The sequence below is a fragment of the Gorilla gorilla genome, chromosome X (assembly GCF_029281585.2).
Source record: "Gorilla gorilla gorilla isolate KB3781 chromosome X, NHGRI_mGorGor1-v2.1_pri, whole genome shotgun sequence".
NCBI lineage: Eukaryota > Metazoa > Chordata > Mammalia > Primates > Hominidae > Gorilla > Gorilla gorilla.
The window spans coordinates 91294181-91308083 of NC_073247.2; positions in this window are offsets into that span (position 1 = coordinate 91294181).

Genomic DNA, 13903 nt, shown 5'->3' on the forward strand with positions numbered 1-13903 from the left:
TGTCTTAGAGTACCTACATGTCAATTAGGGGCATCATAAATATACATTGACTGATTGATTTATTTTTGTCAGTTTAAAAATAGTTTCTCTAGCCAGAATAACTTATTTAAGACTTAATAAATGCCCTGCTGAGTTTCAGACTTGTGTGGGGCCTGTAGCCCCTTTTTGGCTTATTTCTCCCCTTTGAAATGAGAATATATATTACTTAATGCCTGTACCCCCATTGTATCTTGGAATTCACTAGACTGTTTTTTATTTTATAGGCCTATAGGGGGAAGAGACTAGCCTTTTCTCAGATGCAACTTTGGACTGTGGACTTTCGAGTTAATGCTGGAATGGGTTAAATTTTTCCATTAAGTCTTACATCTGTTGTATAGGCATGATTGTATCTTGCCATGTTAGAAGGACATGAGATTTTGGAAAAGCCAGGGTCAGAAGGATACGTTCAAATCTGTGTCCCTGCCCCAATCTCATGTTTAATTGAAATCCCCAGTGTTAGAGGTGGGGAATGGTGGGAGGTCATTGGATCCCGAGGGCAGATTTCCCCCTTGGTACTGTTGTTATAATAGTGAGTGAATTATCATGATATACGGTTGTTTAAAAGTGTTTAGCACCTCCTGCTTCTTTCTCTTTCTTCCGTTCCAGCCATGTAAAGATGCCTGCTTACACTTTGCCTTCTGCCATAATTGTAAGTTTCCTGAGGCCTCTGCAGAAGCTGCTATGATTTCTTCACAACCTGCAGAACCGTAAGCTAATTAAACCTCTTTTCTCATTAAATTACCCAGCCTCAGATATTTATTTATAGCAATGTGGGAACAGACTGATACAATGTGGGTAAATGCTTCATTAATGATTTAGCATTAGCCATTTGGTGCTGTTTTTGTGTTAGAGTTCTCGTGAGATCTGGTTGTTTAAGTGTGTGGCACCTTCCCCCTCTCTCTCGGTCCTGCTCCTGCCATATAAGACAGCTGCTCCCACTTGTCCTTCTATCATGAGTAAAAGCTCTCTGAGGCCTACTTAGCAGCAGATGCTGCTATGCTTCCTGTATGACCTGCGGAACTGTGTGACAATTAAACTTTTTAAGAAAGAAATTACCTGGTCTCACGTATTTTTATAGTAATGCAAGAACTGACTAATATACATATCTATAAAAAAGTAACATAACCATGCCTGCCCACTGTATCTTACAAATCATTATGGAAATTAAATAAGACCATGTATAATTTTTTATTGAAAATCATGCAGGGTAATGGAGACTTATTTAATTTAAACGAAATATCTCACTAAAAACACAAGAAAAGCTAAATGAAATACAGTCAATCCTTGCTTTGAAGGGTAATGTGAGAACATAAAAGTGACCATACAAGCTGACACTATGCAAAAAAAATCGTAATAATCAATGGGAAAAAATATAGTTGCTTTGTGATTTTAAAAATTTTTTGTTAAAACATTAAAAACATTTTTACTGCCAGTTACAAGTGAATAGAAAAATGGAAAAAAATTATAAAGCAAATATCTACTTAGTACACTGTATTTAAAATACTGAGAAATTAAAATATTTTATTAGTAAAGATGTATTAAGAGTGGTCTCAGCAGCGTCCTCCTTCTTCTAGTCATGGAACTTACAATTTGGACAACACATCTATCTTTTCTATCTATTGGTGAATTGTTATACTCAATTTTAAGTTTGTATCAGCTTTGAACATTTTATCCTTTTTGATTTTAGTGTCATGAAAATCTCTAAGAGTTACTTTGATGTAAAATTGTTTGCCAGCATCACTTGCTCTGGAACATCTTCATCCTTTTATCACAACCACTTTTCTCATTTATGTCAATAAGTTTGCCTTCACTAAGTTCCTCTGGCTCTAGAGTCTCTCTAACAGTGGCAGTTTCAATTTTCCAACAGTTAGATATTTCTTCTGCAACCTCATTCATTTGATTTGAATTTCACTCCCAGCATTAGCACTTTTATTTCTTTGATGTACTTGATTTTTCTTGACCAATTCCTTATTTCAGTTACCTATTATTATAAAATAACACATGAGTTTGTCACTGAGGGACAAAAAGGTAGTATAAATATGTGCCATTTTTGATGAATAAACTGAATAATACATGCACAGTGACCAATTGCTGATAGACTATGAAAGAAATGATATGATTGGTCATTGATCACAATGCAAATCTGTTTTATATACAGTGATTTGTGGACAAAAGTGCTGGCAGTGACATTTGCACTTTAAGAAATCACTAATAGTTAATATACCATAGTAAATAAAATCTAAGTCATATTGTTGGGAGACTGGTACCATTTAAGTGAACACTGGTAATTTGAACTCATGTATACTGTAACCACACGGTGAAATGAAAAGTATTCATTTAAAACATCTCATTCATAAATCAATTAAGACTCATATAGGAACTATTGAGCCAAGATATGTAAGAAGAGGAGAGTCCAGAGGGAAGAGCTTGCCTTTTAGTGCTTCTTATGCTGTTTCTAATAAGGTACCTGTAAGGCTGAGTAGAAATTTTGATAAATGTACAGATCCAGGAGAACAACATGTGAAGCCCGGGTTTTACCAGAACTATTAACCTTAGCATTTATGGTTGGAGCCCTGAAGAGCTACACCAAAGTAGTAAGGACAAACCTGAAACAATTCCGAAATCACTTACACTGCCACCCAACTTCAAATTATCTTGATGGACTAAAAAATTTCAAGTCCTCAAATCTGAAGCTGGTACTATGTTGTTACTTGCTAGAAACTTGGCAGAAGCATACACAAGTTCATTTTATGAGAAGAGATTATCCTAGGCCTTATATTATTTCCAGAAATATTTTTTCTTCAAATCCAATGTCCAACATACGAGCAAAAAATAATCAGATACATGCAAACACAAAACAGCATGAATATGCATTACCACAAACACCAGACCACATGTTTGTACTGCATATAGTGGAATTACCAGACAATTTCCATGTTCTTTGAGATGAAGTTCAAGTTTCAGAAAAAAAAAAAAAAAACAGAAAGAATTAAAAGACATTGCAGATTTGGAAAAAAAATCTCTGGAAATTCTAAAAATGAATATTGTAGTAACCCAAAAAAAAGCCCGATGAATACATTAAATAATAGTAGGTTATGAATGAGTAATTTAAACAAAAATAAAATAAGATGCAAGAAGGAATAAAATTTTCAGACACGTTCGCAAAAATGGTGAATTCACAGGTATGGTGTCAGTGAATACAAAATGATGAAGTAAGGACCTCCAAAAACTTGCCCCTCCATAAAAGCAATTTAAAAAATTTAGAATCAACATTTTTAGAACTTTGGAAATTAACCAAAAACTTGCAACAATCCAGCAAGTGTTTAGTAAATGAAAAAATATATCTGAATCTCAGTGAGAGCAGTAAGTTTTGTGGCATTTTAATTTATTCTAGTCCCATCTCTTATTACCAGTTCAGCAGTATCCTTGAAAATTAAAGGCCCACATTTTCAATACTGAAGGGAGCAAAAGAAAGCTGGAGCACTTTCAAAGCATAAGCCCCAAAGAATATTAATTATTTGACTCGTCTGGTGGCTCTCTGGAAGACCTCACTCAAAACGTTTGCCTACATTTGATCTGACTCAAACTCACCCAGCTGACGTGGTGCAAGCCTGTTGTTAGGGGCATTTTTTGAACATTATAACATCCCAGCTGCCTGAGGTGACAGATAATGGGGAAAACAGTAGAAAAATCAATAGGCTTAAATGGAAAACCTTAGGAGGACATGTCCATATGGATGTTGAAGAACTCTGTAGTACTGTTGAGAATCCAGAAGTTCATATGCATGCATAAAGCTGTGTGCATGCTAAGGAAAATCCTGAGAAAGCCCTACACTCTTCTGCCTGAACTTGAAGCTCTGTGCAAGGAGAAAATAAAGGCTAAGGCAAGAGTGTACAAGCCTAACACAGTGTTCAATGCATGCCCCAACAAACACACATGGCCCATTAGCAAAGACTGAAGGATTTATAGGTTCCAGATATTTAAAGATATGTGTTTCTAATTACTAGTTGACCAATAATAGGGATCAGAAATTTCAGTTGCTATACATGATAAAGAACAGAAAATTCACTAAAGAGAAATAGGAAGTTAAATACTGCATGTTCTCACTTATAAGCGGGAGATAAATAATGAATACATGTGGAAATAGAGAGTGAATTTGTAGACATTGGTGACTTGAAAGGGTGGGAAGTTGGAGGGGTGAGGTATGAGAAATTACTTAATAAGCACAATGTACACAATTCGGGTGATGGCTGCACTAAAAGTCCAGAATTTACCACTGTACAGTATATCCATGTAACAAAACTGAGCTTGTATTTTCTAAGTCTATAAAAATTAAAAAGTCGCTAAACAAACAACAATTTTTTTAAAAAAAAGTAGCAACAAAAAAACCCTAACAAGGAAAGAGAATCTAATTTCCAGAGTTACCACATTATATTAATTAAAATAACTAGATTTCAAAAAGATAATGAAACATTCAAATAAATAAGATAATATAACCCCTACACAGGAAATAAAACAATCAGTAAAACATACTGAGAAAGCCCAGATGTTGGAGATACTAGAAAAATACTTTAAGGCCAGGCACGGTGGCTCATGCCTGTAATCCCAGCACTTTGGGAGGCCGAGGTGGGTGGATCACGAGGTCAGGAGGTCGAGACCAGCCTGTCCATAGTGAAACCCCATCTGTACTAAAAATACAAAAAAATTAGCTGGGCATGGTGGTGCGTGCCTGTAATCCCAGCTACTTGGGAGGCTGAGGCAAGGAGAATTGCTTGAATCTGGAGGCGGAGGTTGCAGTGAGCCAAGATCACGCCACTGCACTCCAGCCAGGGGGACAGTGTGAGACTCCATCTCAAAAAAATATATACTTTAAATCAGCTGTTTTAAATATTTTATTTTTTTAACTATTATTTTATGTTCAGGGGTACATGTACAAATCTGATACATAAATTGCTTGTCTAGGGGTTTGGTGTATAGATTATTTCTCCAGCCAGGTAATAAGCATAGTACCCAATAGATAGTTTTTTGATCCTCACTCTCCCTCCTTCTACCCTTAACTAGGGCCTTGTGTCTTTTGTTCCCTTCATTGTGTCCATATGAACACAATGTTTAGTTCTCATTTATAAGTTAAAACATGTGGTATCTGGATTTGTGTTCCTGTGTTAGTTCACTTAGGATAATGACCTCCAGCTTTATCCATGTTTCTGTGAAGAAGATGATCTCATTATTTTTTCTGGCTGCATAGTATTTCATGATGTATAAGTACCACATTTATTCTATCCTGTCTACTTTTGATGGACATTTAGGTTGATTCCATGTCTTTGTTACTGTGAATAGCACCACAATAAACACATGCATGCATGTGTCTATATGGTAGTGTATGTGTCTATATGGGGAGTATACATTCAATCATGGGAATGCCAGGTTTAATGGTAATTAAGCTTTAGATTTCAGTTATTTGAGAAATTGTCACAATGCGTTCCACAATGGCTGAACTAATTTGCATTCCCACCAGCAGTGTGTGTTTCCTTTTTCTCCACAACTTCACCAGCATTTGTTATTTTTTGACATTTTAATAATGCCATTCTAATTGGTGTAAGATTGTATTTCATTGTAGTTTCGATTTGCATTTTTCCAGTGATTAGTGACATTAAGCATTTTTTCATATGCTTGTTGCTCACATGTATGTCTTCTTTTGAATGGTGTCTATTTATGTCCTTTGACCACTTTTTAATGAGTTTGGTTTTTTTTTTTTTGCTTATGAATTAGTGTAAGTTCCTTATAGATTCTGGATATTAGACCTTTGTCAGATACATAGTTTAAAAATATTTTCTCTCATTCTGTAGACTGATTGTTTACTTTGTGGATAGTTTATTTTGCTGTGCAGAAGCTTTTTAGTTTAGGTCCTATTTATCAATTTTTGTTTTTGATGCAATTACCTTTGGCATCTTTGTCATGAAATATTTGCCCGGTTTTATTCAAAATGGAATTTCCTAGGTTATCTTCCAGGGTTGTTATAGTTTCAGGTTTCATAGTTAAGTCTTTAATCTATTGTGAGTTAATTTTTTGTATATGGTGTAAGAACGGAGTTTAGTTTCAATCTTCTGCATATGGCTAACCAATTATTCTAGCACCACTTATTGAATAGGGAGTCCTTTTCCCATTGCTTGTTTTTGTTGACTTTGACAAAGATTGGAAGGTTGTATGTGTGTGGCATTATTTCTGGACTCTCTGTTCTGTTCCATTGGTCTATGTGTTGGTTTTTGTACCAGTTCCATGCTGTTTCAGTTACTGTAACCTTGTAGCATAGTTTGAAATCAGGCAATGTGATGCCTCCAGCTCTGTCCTTTTTGCTTAGTATTGCCTTAGCTATTCAAGCTCTTTTTTTGGATCCATATAAAATTTACAACCATTTTTTTCTAATTCTGTGAAGAATGTTGTTGTTAGTTTGATAGGAATGTCATTGAATCTGTAAATTGCTTTAGGCAGTACAGCCATTTTTACAATATTGATTCTTCCAATCCATGAGAATGGAATTTTTTTGCATTTATTTGTTTTCTCTCTGATTTGTTTCATCAGTGTTTTGAAATTCTCACTGTAGAAATCTTTCACCTCCCTAGTTAGCTGTATTCCTAGGTATTTTATACTTTTTGTGACTATTGTAAACAGGATTGCATCCTTGATTTGCCTCTCAGCTTGGATGTTGTTAGTGTACAGGAATGCTGCTAATTTTTGTACATTGATTTTGTATCCTAAAACTTTGCTGAAGTTGCTTAGACGATCAACATGTTTTGGGGCAGAGACTATGGGGTTTTCTAGGTATAGGATCATATTTTCTGCAAACAGGGATACTTTGACTTTCTCTCCTCCTATTTGCATGCATTTTATTCCTGCCTCTTGCCAGATTACCCTTGCCAGGACTTCCAATAAAATAGTTAAATAAGACTGATGAAAGAGGGCATCCTGCCTTGTTCCAGTTTTCAAAGAGAAGGCTTCTATTTTTGGCCAATTCAGTATGATGCTAGCTGTGGGCTTGTAATAGATGGCTCTAATTATTTCGAATTATGTTTCTTCAATGCCTAGTTGCTTCAGAACTATTAACATGAAGGAATGTTGAATTTTATATAAATCCTTTTTATTTATTTATTTTTTTTGAGACAGAGTCTCGCTCTGTTGCCCAGGCTGGAGTGCAGTGGTGCAGTCTTGCCTTACTGCAACCTCCGCCTCCCAGGTTCAAGTGATTCTCCTGCCTCAGCCTCCTGTGTAGCTGGGATTACAGGTGCCCACCGCCATGCCCGGCTAATTTTTGTATTTTTAGTAGAGATGGGTTTGCCATGTTGGCCATGCTGGTCTTGAACTCCTCACCTCAAGTGATCCACCTGCCTCAGCCTCCCAAAGTGCTGGGATTACAAGTGTGAGCCACCGCTCCTGGCTCCTTTTTTTGCATCTATTGAGATACTCATGTGGTTTTTGGTTTTAGTTCTGTTTATGTGATGAATCACATGTCTTCATTTGCCTATGTTGACCCAACCTTCCATTCCAGGCAGGGATAAAGCCTACTTAATCATGATGGATTAGATTTTTTGATATGCTGCTAGATTTTGTTTGTTAGTATTTTGTTAAATATTTTGCATCTGTGTTCATCAAGGATGTTGGCCTGAGGTTTTCTTTTTTTTTGTTGTGTCTCTGCCAGTTTTTGTTATCAGGATGATGCTGGACTCACAGAATGAGAGAGAAGTTTCCTTTCTCCTCAATTTTTTGCAGTCATTTCAAAAGGAATAGTACCATATTATCTTTATACATCTGGTAAAATTTGGCTGTGAATCTGTCTGGTCCTGTGTTCTTTCTGGTTGGTTGGACTTTTAATACTGATTCAATTTCAGTACTCACTATTAGTCTGTTCAGGTATTCAATTGCTTTTGGTTGAATCTTGGAAGGTTGTATGTTTCCAGGAATTTTTCCATCATTTCTAGGTTATCTAGTTTGTATGCATACAGGTGTTTATAGTAGTCATTGAGGGTTTTCTGTATTTATGTGGAGTCCGTAGTAACATCTCTTTTGTCACTTCTGATTGTGTTTATTTGAATCTTCTCTCTTTTTTTATTTATAGTTCTAGGTAGTAGTATATTTGTCTTATTAATTCTTTCAAAGAACTCCTGAATTGATTGATCCTTTGTATTGTTTCCATATCTCAATTTCCTTCAGGTCACCCATGAAATGGTTACTTCTTGTCTTCCTATAGCTTTGTGGTTGGTTTTCTCTTTTACTAGTATGTTGTATCTTTGTTATCATTAGCTTCAAATAATTTATTGACATGTACCTTAATTTCATTAATTACCCAGAAGTGATTCAGGAGCAGGTTGTTTAATTTTTATATAATTGTTTGGTTTTGAGTGATTTTCTTAGTATGGATTTTTACTTTTATTTTGCTGTGGTCCAAAAATGTGGTTGGTAGGATTTGGGTTTTACTTTTTTATTTGTTGAGGACATTTTTTTTATGTCTGATTATGTGGTAGATTTTGGACTACATGCCATGTGAAGATGAGAAGTTCTGTTGTTTTGAGTTTGAGAGTTCTGTAGATGTCTTTTAGGTATATTTGGTCAAGTATTGAGTTCAGGTCAGAAATATTTTTCTTAGTTTTCTGCCTCAATGGAGAGTCTAATGCAATGGACAGTCAGTAGAGTGTTGATGTCTCCCACTATTATTGTGTGGTTTTCTAATCTCTTCGTATGTCTGTAAGGACTTGGTCTATAAACCTGGTTGTTCCTGTTTTAGGTGTGGATTTATTCAGGATAGTTAGGTGTTCTTGCTGAGTTGAACCCTTAGCATTATGTGATGTTCTTCTTTGTCTTTAAAAAGAAAACTTTGTGAGTTTAAAGTCTGTTCTGTCTGAAATTACAATAGCAACCTCTGTTTTTGTCTGTTTTCCATTTGCTTGGTAGGTTTTTCTTGATCTCTTTAATTTGAGCATATGGGTGTCATTGCATATGAAGTGAATCTCTGGAAAACAGCATAGCACTAGGTCTTGCTTCTTTATCTAACTTGCCAGTCTGTGCCTTTTAATTGGGTCATTCAGCCCATGTGTAGTATTGATATCTGTGGATTTGATCCTGTCATCATGTTAACAGGTTGTTATGCAGACTTGTTTCTGTGGTGGCTTTATGATGTCATTGGTCTATGTACTTAAGTTTGGTTTTGTAGTGGCTGGCAAAGGTCTTTTCTGCCCATATTTAGCACTCTCTTCATTACTTATTATAAGGCAAGTTTTGTTGGTAATAAATTCTCTTGGCATTTGCTTGTCTAAAAAGTATCATTTTTTCTCCTTTTCTTTAGAAACCTCATTTGGCTAGATATAAAATTCTTGGTTGGAATCACTTTTCATTTAAAATGCAGAATATAAGCCCTGATTTCTTCTGGCTTGTAGTGTTTCTGCTAGCCTGATGGAGTTCTCTTTGTAGGTGATCTTCCCCTTCTTTCTATATGCCTTTAACAGTTTTTCTTTCATTTTGCCCTTGGAGGATCTGTGTGTCTTAGGGATGGTCTCCTTGTGTAGTATTTCATAGGGGTTCTCTGCATTTCCTGAATTTGAATGTTGGCCTCTCTAGAGAAGTTGGGGAAATTTTCAGGAACAATATCCTGAAATAAATATGTGTTCCAAGTTTCTTGCTTTCTCTTCCTCTCTTTTAGTAATGCCAATGAGTCACAGATATTGTCTCTTTTCATAATACCATATTTTTTGTTTGTGTTTGTTCTTCTTGTTTTTCTTTATTTTTATCTGACTGTTATTTTGGAGAGCTGGTCTTTGAACACTCAAATTCTTTCTTCAGCTTAGTTGATTCTGGTATCAATACTTGCAGTTGTAATCTGAAATTCTTAAAGTGGGTTTTTCAACTCTATCAGATCAGTTTGATTCTTTATTAAAATGGTCATTTTGTTTTTCATCTTCTCTATCATTTTTTGTATTCCTTTGAAACCTTAGATTGAGTTTTGACTGAATCTTGATGATTTTTATTTTTATCCAAATTCTTAATTCATTTTGTGATATTTCAGCTATTTCAGTCTGGTTAAGGACTATTGTTGTGGAAATAGTGTGGTCATTTGGAGGTAGAAAGACACTCTGGCTTTTTGAATTGCCAGAGTTCTTGCACTGGCTCTTTCTAGTCTTTGTCAGCTGATGATCCCTCAATCTTTGAAGTTGCTGTCTTTTGGATAGATAGATTTTTCTTTTATGTTCTTTGATATCCTGAGTTGTTTGGTTGTGGTATTAGGTAGACTCAGTCAACTGTTTCCTTTCTGAAGGATTTTAGGGGGCCAAGTTTCATCTCAGGACTCCTGAGTTGCATGCTGTAACTCTGGGGGAGGGATTGGTATCCAGCCACTAGCTTTGCTTTCTGGTCCCTCTAGGTTAGGACTGCTTTGCTTGAGGGGCCAAAGTGTTCGCAGACTGTTAGTCACACATTCCAATAGATGGTAAGAGCCCAAGCATTTCATTGGAAGGTGGCAGTGAGATCTGTGCTCATTTGTATGTGACAGCAGCAGTGGCAGTGAGGTGGGCTTCATGCTCGTCTGCTCTGGTGCATCATTGTCAGGCATGGTGGTGCCAGCCCCCATGTAGCCATTTGCAGTTGTAATGGTGGCAGTGAGACACATGGAGTGTGGGGTGCATGACTGCTGCCATTTTTATACATGTTTATGTCAGAGCTGGTGTCAGCATGGATGTGGGGCACTGGAGGGCACTAGTCTGGCCCTTCTGTACATGCATTCACACTGGTGGCAGTGGTGGCACAGGGTGGGATGTGGGGTCACTGGCTTCTGTGCATGCATTTGCCCTGGCAATGGTGGCACAGTAGGAAGTATAGGGTGCTCACATGCCAGCAGCAGTGGCACAGTGGGGTGTACATGCACACACACACACCAGCAGCAGGGAAGGGAATATGAAGTTTGCCCATGTGTGTGCACTGGCAAAACAATGTGTGGGGTGGCCATGCATGAGTTTGTGCCAGCAAAGTGGCATGGGTGAGGCTCTGGTAGGGACAGTGCATGGGAGGACTGCTGCACTTCAGTGTGGGCCGCTCTGCTGGAGCTCTCTGGTGGTCAGATGTGGTCAGCCAGTGAAGAACCTATGATACTGGCCCCTAGGAGGCACCCTGGCTGGGCATCCTAGGCTGGACTGCAAGCAGGCATGACCAGGCTCTAGCCCTGGGAAAAACCAGCAGACAGGGAAAAACTCACATTAAACCAGCCCCATCTCACGAGCACGATTACCCTGTTCTCTTTAGGTCTGACAGTTCTCCATAGGCTAAAGTTTCTTAGGGGAGCAAAGTGAAATGGCCATCCCTGGGTATGTTCCACTGTAGATGCTTTCACAACAAACTCTCTAGATTCCACATTGGCTAGAGTTCTTCCCCTATTACCTCTCTGAACAGCTTTCCCTGCCAGCTCACGTGTCTGTGGGTGTCAAGGGTTCTCCTACTGTCAGAATTCCAAAGGGCTATGGCAAGAGTGGGTTGATCCTTGCCTGCTCAACTCACATTTTCCCCTGGAGTCACTGGGGGCAAGCATGAGTGTTGATATGTCATAGCCCCATGCAGGCATCCCAGGTTCCTCCCCCTTCAGCCCAACATCTATCTCCTTCCTCTGTCCACTCACAATGCCTTTCTTCTGAAGATTTTCTCAGAGTGTGCAAATATTCCCAGTGTCCTGGTCCCTCAGTGGCAGATGTTTCTCTTGGCTGTGTCTAGACAGCCATCTTGCCTAAATCCTTAAATAGTTTAAAATAAGTAAAGGAAAGCATATCTGTAGAACTGCAGGAAAATATAAAAACAATCTTCCACCAAATAGAGAACATCAATAAAGAAATAGAAGTCAATAAAACAATCCAATGAAATTCTAAAGTTGTAAGCTAATATAATTAAAATGCAAAATTAAAGAGAAGAATTTAACAGCATATTTGAGGAGACAGAAGAAGCAGTCATCAAACTTAACAACTGGCCAATTGAGATGATGTAATCCTAGAACAAAAAGAAGAGAAAATAAAGAAAAAAGACAGAGACTCAGAGACCATCATCAACTCAAGAGAACCATCGCACACATAATAGAAGTTCCGGAAAAAGAGAATAGAAAGAGAGAGAAGAAAATATTTGAAAAAATAATAACCAAAACTTGATGACACATATTAACTCAAAAATTCAAGAAGCTTAATGCCCTCTAAGTAGGATAAACTCAAAGAATGTTTTATAACATATTTATCTAATTCAGTATTCTTAAACCTGTGGAACATGAAAGTCTGACATTATTACCGCATTATATAGAAAAAGTTGAGGCTCACATTATGGGTTATAATGTATGTCAACCTAGTGAAAGAATTAACAGTGCAACCTAGGCTTTCTAACTCCTAGTCCATTGTGCTTTCTAATAGACCACACTACCATATGTATTTGAGTAGCCTTGGGCCTCAAACCATGTTTCATGGTGATGTGATTTAGACTTAAGATTTATGAGGCTTTCCTCTGCACAAAATTTACAAGTTAAGGTTTGATAACTTACATATTGTTTTCTTGTGCCTATGCTGACATCTTATCAAAATCTGCAATGTTTAAAAAAGAATTTCTGATGCTTTAAAATTCTTCTTGCTCTTTTCAATATGTTTTTTTCAAAATGCTATTAATAAATTCATATGGATTTATTGGTGATGTGTTCACAAAAATGACCAGAAGCTGCTTATAGACCAGCTGCATTGCAATGATAAAAATAAAAGCTTCCCCTGTGATGATGAAGAAAATAATAGTATTGAAACTCTGTAATAATAAATTTTCTTTTCAAAACAGAACTTCAAATTCTCTTGAAACAAATAAATATTCCTGAAAATTTTATTTGTGTGTATGTAGAAAGATTATTTTTATATTTTACTCAGACTTAATGTTGTTGTCAATTTTTGCAATGCAACAGTAGCATTACATATAAAGACATTTGGCTTTAATATACTTATTTGCCTCTTACTAGCAGATATCCCTGCCAAATTAAAGTTTAATCTTTTTCTATCTGTAACTGCATTAGAATAGGACAACTAAACCCCCACTGAAAAGAAACATAAAAAATAGGGTTCATATGACCATACAATTATCTTAAATTTATGATGTTGATAGATTCAATCAATAAGGAAGAACATTCATTGTCCTTTAGTGGTTAGTCTCTTAGCCCCTATGTTGCTGGCCCCATCAACATAGCATTTCTACGTTTTTCAGAAAGTGAAAATCCAAATAGGTTGACTACAATCGAAATAGAGGAAATCAGCCTAAGGAAAAAAAAAAACCCTAGAATCCAGCACCTAGCTCTGGATGCAAATAAAAGATGTTAAATTGAAGAGTTAAAACTTCAAATATGAGATAAACAGATTTGGATTAAAATTTGGGGTTAAGTGACCAGCTTCTTTATACCTGCTGAGATTTAAAAAAAAAAAAATTTGCCTCTCTCCAAATGCGGTCTATGTTTTTCTAAACGTGCGAAACCACTGCAGATTGAAAGAAATGTAAGATGTCTATATGAAAGAATGCTGGAGATTATTTTTACCTAACTTTCTTATTTTACAAAAGGAGACAGAAGCCACTAGAGGGAAAGTGTCTTTCTCATGGTTAAACTAACACTGACAAAATTGAAAATGAAACCCAGTGTCATTCTTCCATGTTAGTTTTCCAGATTTCACGTTTGAAATTGTAGATTAAGAGAGGCAGAGATCTTTTATCAAAGAGATGTGAATTTAGTATTTGACTCTTCACCAAACCCCTGCAATGGTTAATAATGAGTGTCAACTTGATTGGATTGAAGGATGCAAAGTGTTGTTCTTCTGTGTGTTTGTGAGAGTGT